Genomic DNA, 9,907 nt, shown 5'->3' with positions numbered 1-9,907 from the left:
GATAATTGAGCTTTCTGAGTTTGTGGCAGATAATGGGAGATCACGTTGCCACTAGAAGTAGATGAGCCTGAATGATGGTCTCCTTTCTTTTTTGGAATAATTTTGTATCATCAAAGCAGAAGGAGTTGGTTGATTGATTTTCCCAGCCTTTGTTATGACAAAGTAATAATTAGTAAAATAAAGTTGAAATCCATAAGGTTGATGTTGTATTAGTCATGAATATACCTTAGTAGTTTTTCTGGGCTCGAGGTGCTGAAATCAAGAAGTAGCTTTCGATGAACTACTCGAATCGAAATCGCTAGAGGTAGAAGAGGAATCACTTGAATGGGAAGAAGTTTGTTTTGTTGAAGGTTGAGGGCTTTCATAAGAAGAGTTTTCACTGGATGATTGTTTCTGAAATAAAGCTAAGATGGTTTAATATGAGAACTCTAAAAGATTAAACGTTTAAAAAAAAACAAAAGGGAAGTTTAACTAAGTTTTACCTTTGTTGATTTTGTAATCTTGGTGGAAGTTTTTTGTGCCTTTTGTTTTTGTTGCTTTGATGTCTTGATAGCCTCGATTTTTTTTTTAGCCCTCTTTGGGGATGCCTCGGAAACACCAGGATGAGTTTTGATTGAACTTTTCTTGATGTCATCCAATGAATGATTGTATCAAAATAATTGTTGTTCCACCATTCAGCAAAAGACTTAGTGACGAAGTCACTATAAATGAAAGACAATGGGGAATAGTGGTTCCGATTCTTGTCATTGACATCGAGACACTTTTTAATGTCTTCTTTTGATTTGAATTTGACATGGCAAAGAGCTTGGTTTTTTCATGGAAAAGGAGTTGGGATAGCTTGTGAAAAACCCATTTTTCTAGCAACTGATGCGGAATTTTTGAATCTACAAACACCAGTAAGTGCACTGGGTCGTACCAAGTAATAACTCACGGTGAATGAATGTTGATCCTACGAGGATTAATGGATCAAGCAAGTAATGGTTGATTAGCTATTCTAGTTAGACAAATTAAAAAGAGCGTTACGTTTGGTGAGTCAAATAGCGTAAATTGCAATGAAATAAGAAAAGCAAATAATAAATGGTTGTGAAAACGGATGAGGGTGAAGTTGTGATTTCGGAGATGTTTAAATGTCCAGATTAATATTCAAAGCCAACTACCTTGATCATGTAATGATTATGTTCATGGCAAACCCCAAGTGATTAAATTCCTATTCCAAGGTAATCAAATCTCCTCTAATAAAACCAAATGTCAATCCCTTGATCACTCAATTGCATTAGAGGGTTAAGTTCAAATTCCAGTTTATAAGCCACACAACCCTAAGAACCCCAAAGCAGAGTGCAATTATATGTCACGTACCACACTAAGTCCAGATAATTAGAAGTTATGAGAGACTGGTTTTAAGCTGTAATTCTAATGATATAACTTTTTCAAGACTCAAATAGAATTCAAGTTGAATTAGAGTTATTTTTCAATAATCACTAATTCTTAGGATGAAGAACGAAACTAATTCTTAAATGATAATCAAAGCATTAATCGAGAGTAAAAGAACAATTATTTATTAATCCATTTAAATAAATATAGCTCATAATCTTAACAATGGAGGTTTAGTTGCTTATGGAGAAAGTAAACCCTAGCAGAGAAAAGTGTGAAAAGTGCATAATGAAAATTAAGATAAGAGCGTTCCGCATGGGCTAATCTAATTCCTATTTATAGTCTTAATTAAAATAGATTTAAAATCAAAATAAAACCCTAACCGTATCTTTTCTAATGGTTATTTGATTTGAGAATCAAATCCAATTGCTTTTCGTGGCTTTTGTTGTAAAGCGTAGTCCCACTCAAATTTACGCACTCGGCCCACCTAGGCAATGTGCATTGTATGCGAAATATAGGCTTAGGTGCTAAATGCCGGTGGTTGGGCGTTTAGCGCCAAGTCTCCTAAACTGAGGCACGCGCTACGAAGCTCTCGGCGCTAAACATCGAGTCATGGCGTTTAGCGCCACCAAGGTTGAAAGAACTTTTGAGCTTTAGGGTTTAGGCGCTAAACGCCGGTGGTTGGCCGTTTAGCACGAGGTTCATAGCTCCACATTCTCTTGTTTTTCTTCGTTCTAAATTCTGCCAAACTTGCCAGAATGTTACCTAAAATCAATCAAATTGTAATACAACTCAAAGTAGCATCCATGATGGCTTAAAACACCTAAATCTCATAGAAATTCAACAAATTCACATATAAATCATATAGAAAAGACACTAATGATGCTCACGCATCAGCAACATAATGGGGGGCACAGAGGGTTACCTTGAATTGTTCTTTTTTGTATTGAGGCATTCTTTTTGAAAATACTTGAATAGCAAGGAAATTGGACCAAATGGTGTTGTTTAAACTGTTGCCATCATCATTGGAGAAGAGAAGGCATTGAAACATGATGGTCCACATCTCCGATTTGCAAAGGGGGCAAGCATAAAATCCTCATTTCGAAAATTCTTACATGAGTGAAATTTCAAGAATGCTTTCCAATAAAGCTCGTCAGTCAAATGTGTATCTTTAAAATTTGGTTGTAAGGTGACTAATCAAAAACTCTCAATGCTTTGCTTTTTAGAGGTTGTGATTCTCCCTGTTTCATGTGTTTTTCGAAAATGGCATTGACCAAAGTTGTAGTAACCAGAGGGAACCTCCTGTGCTGATCGAAGTCCTCTTTCGAAGATTATCGACTAATTGCCCTAATTCATCATATAGATTTTCTAAAAGCAATTTGGCCAAATTGAAATTGTACCCTTCATGAAGTAAAGTAGCCAATGGAATGAACAATTTCTGCATCAAGATACTCCTCGAACAGAAAATGATAGCGTTCAGCTAGTAGTACAAGAAGACTACGTATTCATCTTCAATAACAGGACTACCTTCTTTACCCATATTATGCTTAATAAAGTCTCCATAAGAGCTTTTTTGAATAATATTATAGGATTTAGTGGACTTCATATCGAATGTAGCTACAGGGTTGTCCATCGAAAGTCCAGTAATAGCAGCTATATCGAAGAGTATGGGACCAATCATTCCACATGAGAGGTGGAAGTTGTTCGTGGTCTTGTTCCAGAAACAGAATGAAGCACCAATCATCCAATTATGTGTAGTTGGTGTAAACTGGAAAGACGAAGAAGGTCGTCTATACCTTGTATTCTCTAGGCTTCGCCTTTCATGAGTTCAAGCCTTTGGTACCAAGCAATAAAATCGGCAGTTTTAAAGGAGATTTTGGGATTATTTTGAAAGGGTTTCTTGCCATCAACAAAAGGTGCTATGAAGATATCTTGTTTGACGAGCAAATTTTCTCCTCAGCACTAGGAAAGTGATGAATAGTCTTCTTGGCTTGTTCCAAGGAGTGCAAAGGACTGAGAAAGCAGTAGGTATCGTCTTCAACAGTGAAGGAGAAGAGGATCTTTTTGACATTTGTGATGTTATCTGGGTCTTTAATAACGGTGTCTTCAAATCTAGATAATATCTTTAAATTAGATTGTTCGAAAGCTTCAGTCAAAACTTGTTTGCCTTTGTCCTTAGCTGACGAGGTTTTTAGGTTTTAGATGAAGTCATTGATTACAGAATGAAAAGGATAGAAGGAAAAAAAGTGAGTGCTGATTGGTTGAATATGGAGAAGGTTGCACAAGAAGTTTTGAATAAAGGAAATTTTGTGATTTTGGAAGAAGACGAATTTTGAAAAGCAAAAAGTGAAAATTTGAAGATGAAGGGTTTATAAAGGGGTTTGAGAAAATTTTCAAATTTTGAAAAGGGAAGGAAACTTCTTCGAGAGCCATGATTAAAGGAGAGAGTAGGCAGTAATTAATGGGGAACGTGCTTTCGTGGGCGTTATTTTTGAAATCATAGAATCATGGGCAGTTAATAGGCCATATTTAAATTAATTGCTTGATTATGAGTTTTAAAAATTATGAAACAAATAGGATTGAGCATTTTATTTCTAGTTTGATAGATGCGTCAATCGTAAGGGGACAATTTGTTGGACAATTTGTTAGTAAAAAAATAAACTAGTTTGGAATGTCGAAGTAGGAACTCATTATTTGTGTGTTTCGAAATCATGAGGTTTATAAAAAATGATCTATCGAGAAGGGAACAAAATTCGAAGGACTCATCGAAGACAGGTTATCAAAGAGGTGAAGAGGTTAAGTAAAGACAATTGATGGCAATTATGACAATATTCAAAACGCAAGAACAGTTACTTAAGATTATACGAACGTGGAGTATTTGTTTAGATTTAATTGGTTGAAGAGTTTTATAATATAGTTAAAGAATGGAAGAAAAAGAGTTAAAATTTTACTTCAAACAATATTCACGTACACTCACATCTCATAAACTTTTTGAGCTTGCTTTGAATTTTATTTCTGTAGAATTCTTTTTATTGTCTTTATATTTCCTTCATTTAAATTCATTTGCAAATTTACTTTCTCAGGTCAATTTTACTTTCCATTTGAAGCTTTTCATTTTTTTTATTTCTCTTTTACATTAATGCATTCTATTTCGAATTTAAAATCCTTTAATTTCATCAAAGACGATTTATTGCTTTTTTGAATTAAAGTTCATTCCTTTTATTTTCAGTTATTTATTTTTAAAGTTTATTCTTTTATATTTTAGATTTTTTTTGTCTTTTAAATTGAATTAAGGATCTTTGATATACTTTTAAAAAAATAAAACTTTTTTAAGAGAAACAGATTTCACTCTCAAAATTTAAATATTGAATCAACCCAAATTTATTAAAAATTTGCATAACACTAATTAAATTTTTTAGTTTGATTTTTGTTCAAACATTTTAACATTGTTTTGATTTTGATTCTGACAGTGCAGGTTCATAAATTTTTTAAATATTATATTTTAGTCCCTCAAAATTTTCAAAAAGATTTTGGAACTATTATTTAATGGACTTAAACATAATATTTTGGGTAATTTATACTATAAACTGAATAAAGTTTAAAATTATACAAATATTTTAAATTAATTTTTATTACACGCCTGTTTTTTAGAATATCTCTATGTAAATCAAATTAATTTGATTCGATTTAGTTATAATAGTAATAAATTAAATCAATTAGAATTAAATCGAATTAATTAGATTTGATTTGTAAATTCGATTTATTACTTCTGCAGTATATATATATAATAAATTAAATCTAGTTAATTTGATTTACTACTTTTATAACTAAATCTAATTTAATTTACGCATAGAGATATTCTAGAATAGATGTGTAATGAATATGATTTAGACTTATAACGAAAATTTATTTAAAATATATGTGTAATTTTAAATATTATTCCGTTTATTAGTGTAATTATTTTCACACATATAGTACAACTGTACAAGACTAAAAACCAAGTGAAACAAGCACATAAATAATGTAACTGAACTCTATAAATAATACAATCAAATTTGATTTATACTTATAATCAAATTTTATAAACAATATCATTAACTAGATTTAGATTTATATCTATAAATTAAATATAAATAAATGTATACAAAGACAATTACTCTACTGCGTACCTGAAAGGAATTATGAGTAAATGGACTCATAAAATTGGTTAGAGATGATGGTGAGGATATTCGAAAAGCCTTCATATCAATTTCGAGACGATATATAGCACAATTAAAAAGTATTTATAAGATACTCTAATATTTAAGTCAATAAAAATTTAAGTAGATTTAATGAAAAAGATTGAAAAATATTTGAATTTATTGGAGTGCAGATCAAATTCATAAATCATGTATGGTCTATGCAAACAAAATATAAGAATTATATATAAATATACACACAAACTTACGCATAGTTTCTGGAGTGCCACGCATGCAGCTATATCAGCTGATTTCTTGAGAGCCTCTTTCCACTTGTTCTCTCTGTTGGATTCGCTTTTTGCGAAATCTCTTTGTGTTTAGCAAACTCCTTCATAAAACTCCCACTCTAGTTCCGTATATGTGACGGTTCTGTTCCATAGAACACTGGTATAAGAACCTGATCGTGTCTTCCCTCCATGGCTCCATTGAAGAATCTTAATGAGCTCTTTCGAGAAGACAATCCATGTATGCCTCCTGGAATGAGTTTTTTTCTCAGTGAAGGTTCGGCGGGTGTCCTCACTTCTGAAGCTAATGAATACACCGCACTTTATATATTGTGGTACCAGAAGATAATAATACAACTCTAAATAGTAAATACTATTAACATGATTGCAGAGAGCAATTTTTTTGTGGCTGTCTTATGGTCAATTACGTCGGGCCAACCATTGCTAAGTCTTTGAATCCAACGAACTGCTACTATTCTACATTTTCTACTACAACCAACTTGAGTCTCCACACTCAATAGTACAATCACAAAAATATAGGTGTCATCTTAAATGCAATGGTGATGCTGGGGTATTTATATATGTAATAATGTAATATAATATAAAAAGTTCAAACTTAATAATAAAAATAATTAATAAAAATATATTTTCACTAACAGAAATACGGGTATTATCAACGGGAAGATACCCACGAATAAAAAATAGTGACAAATTATATGATCGTAGTAATCACTTAATGTCTTGTATCTTCGTAGCTAAATTTTGTGGATTTTTTCGACAGTTTTGTTTGTTTGTGGCCAATTTGAGATGACTTTTTCTCATTTACACAGACCTAATGATCACCGTGACGAATTTAAATGATTTTCACTTCAAAATTTTGCCCCTTTCAAAATATTTTTATGCAATTTATACTTTTTTCAATTTTTATGCAGGCTTCTCCAATTCTCCAATTGTTAGTTTTTCTCCCTTCTTCCTTTTTAGTGCTGCCGTTGAAAAATTATACTCTGTCATACCTCCGAATTTTTTTTACTTACTACTAATTATGCGCTGATTTGGTTAATTTTCTTTTTTTTGATTCAAAAGTAATTTTTTTTGTGTAGTTGTGTTGTTCATTACTTTATAAAAATCATATTGTAATATAATAAAAAAGACTAATTCATATACATACAATTTTACTATTTATATTTATATGATCGTATTCTTTCTAGCCAAATACAGTTTTAGTGTTCAATTCTACAGTATACATTAATTTAGAGACTTTAGTAATAAAATAAATGATTCAATTAAAAATAAATGTTAAAATTATAAAAAGAGTACCAAAAGAGTACAAAAAAAAAGTACATATTTATCTTTAACAAAATAACTCTAACTAATTCTAAAAAATAAAAAATACTAACTATGATTGATTGGAATAATAACTAATTTAATTACTCACTATTAATTTACGGCAATATTAATGAATATTGTTCTAACTCTTAAAATTTAGAATATTAGTTTTATACCTACATTTTATTATTCTATCTATTTATTAACATTTTATTAATTTAATAAAAAAATAAAATAAAATAAACTTTATGGAAGTTCATTTTTTAACTATGTATAAATTTTTTATTCTTTTTTAATCCAAAGTATCAAATTCTTAAGTTTTAAGTTTATTTATTTTAATTTTTATTGATGTCATTTTTTTTAAATCCAACAGGTTAAAATTCTAAATTCTAATTTGTATTTTCACTAAACAAAATTCAAATTAACATTTATAATAAGATAAATGAAATTTTTTGCGGTAATGTTAAATGTAACTTTTATTTAATAGCCCACTCACCTAGTTTTTACGATAACTCCCTCACACTATTCTTTTTCTTCAAATTCCTTATTTGTTAGCTCCTGCAATTGATTCAAGTTTGATAACATGCAGCCAACCTCTCTCGCTAATAACATTCTCTTCAATTTCTCCAAATCCGTAATTTCTTAACTCCTGCACTCAGGTCAAGCCAACTAACCTTGAAAGTAAATCCGTTTTGCTCAATCTGTTGATGTTTAAGTTCTGAGTACGATCGCATTAGACATTTTGTGAAAGAGAAGGAACCATGATTTGCAGTTCGAGTGCCGTCAGTTCGAGTCGCCGAAGAAGTAAGCAAAATCGGCGGAATCCGATTTTACGGCAAATCGCGAAGAAGACTTAAAGGAACTCTAGGTTGCTTCATTGCACCTCCTTCACCGTCACTTTTTTCTATAGGTAGTGCTCTAAATCTTGCCTCTCTAAAACACTGGTCGATTTAAATTTTCTCTTCTTGTTGTTGGTGGAGATGAGTGCACTGTCTTGAATTTGCATGTTTTATTCATTTATCCTTTTGATGGTATAGAGAATAAACTCTTTGGTATAAAGTATAATTTAAATGCATAAATATAATTATCTATTTAGTACGTACTAATGTGATTAATTATATTCCTAATTAACTTTAGTTTTCTTATATATGTTGAAATTTCTAAAATCAACATTATTTTGGTAATGCTCATAGCTATAGTAAGATAGCAAACAAGAGTTATTATTTATATTCTTTATCATTTCTTGTGTTTCTTACTTTTGAGTCTAACTTTATGCATTTAGTTCTGTGTATTCTAAATCACTTCAGAAAAAGAAGTTTCACCATTTAGATTACTATGGTAGCATCCATTCTTTAAACATGTAATTTTTTATATACTTAACTTTTTTAAGAGCATAATTTTTGTGAATATTTCTTTTTACATGAGTGTTATTTTGTGATCATAATAATGTTAGTGAGTGTAGATCAAACTATCTCAATAAGAGAGATTTTAGTTTGATGTATGAAGGAGAAGGAAGTTCTAAGAAGGGTAAGAAGCATTCTATATGTTGATCAATAAAAATGAGGTGGCAGTAAAAAAAACTTTTTAAAAAATTGTAAGGATACTTTATTTGATTTACTTCTTTCAAATTTTCTTTCATTATAACACTAGACAGTAGTTGAGACTATTGATTTTGTCAATTATTAAAGTGAAGTTGTTGTTGTGTTATTGAAATTTGAAATTATTTAATAGAGAATAAGAAAAGAGAATTCATAATTAAAGTGGAGGCTATAGATCATGTTAGACATAAACATCTTATGTGCCTGCTTGAAGGGAGTTAACAGGTATTTATTCTTAGCAAAGCAAATCATTTTAAGTTATTATCTATGCTCTCACAACTCCTGATTACATAGTATCTGTTTCTTTGTATTATCAATAGCATTTTTGTTTGTGTTTGTTTCAATATTTAAGCTACTAATGGATGAATATGTGAACAATAGTAACTTAGAGTAATAGATGCATGTTGCCATGGAACAATGGACACTTACCTGGGAGATCCGCATGCTCGATATGCTCGATAGTTACTTGTTAAGTTCAACTTTCTACTCTAAAATATTGATCTTGGTAATTGATAATACATTTCTATTTTTACTTTTAAATTTTGTCTCTAAATGATTTTGATTACAATCTGATATCTTACTTACTTACATGAAGTGATTGAATTGAAAGTTATTTACCAGGATATAAGTCTAGCAATATATAATATATTGATTGATGAGGAATTTAATGAGATGTTTTATGTTGTGAAAATGAAAACTCAGCCTTATTGGGTATGCATTCTTACTTTTTTTTTACATTAAACTATTATTTTAAATAATGTCTTGGAACATTTTTTTCATGAATTAAAAGATAACACAATCTTATTTGAATGTTTTTGAATGTTTTCGCAGGTACTCCAATGAAGACGTTAGAGATATAATAATGATGCATTCTGATACTTGATTTTGTAATAGTTTAAACTCATTTAGTTCAGAATATTTGCTTTTCAACATTATTACTTAAATTTCATATTTTTATTACTAAGAATTCTACTTATATAAATATGGCTAATTTTTTTTAAATTTTGTACGATATAATTTTGTACTAAGTAGCATCTTTATATATATATATATATATTAATTTATTTTTTATGATTAGCCACGGAAAAAATCATGGCTAAATAACCCACTAACATTAGCCACGGATAAAATTGTGGCAAAATTATACTTA

The sequence above is a fragment of the Arachis duranensis genome, chromosome 9 (genome assembly GCF_000817695.3).
Source record: "Arachis duranensis cultivar V14167 chromosome 9, aradu.V14167.gnm2.J7QH, whole genome shotgun sequence".
NCBI classification, from domain to species: domain Eukaryota; kingdom Viridiplantae; phylum Streptophyta; class Magnoliopsida; order Fabales; family Fabaceae; genus Arachis; species Arachis duranensis.
The sequence above is the reverse complement of the archived record's forward strand: the minus strand, read 5'-3'. Positions refer to the sequence as shown.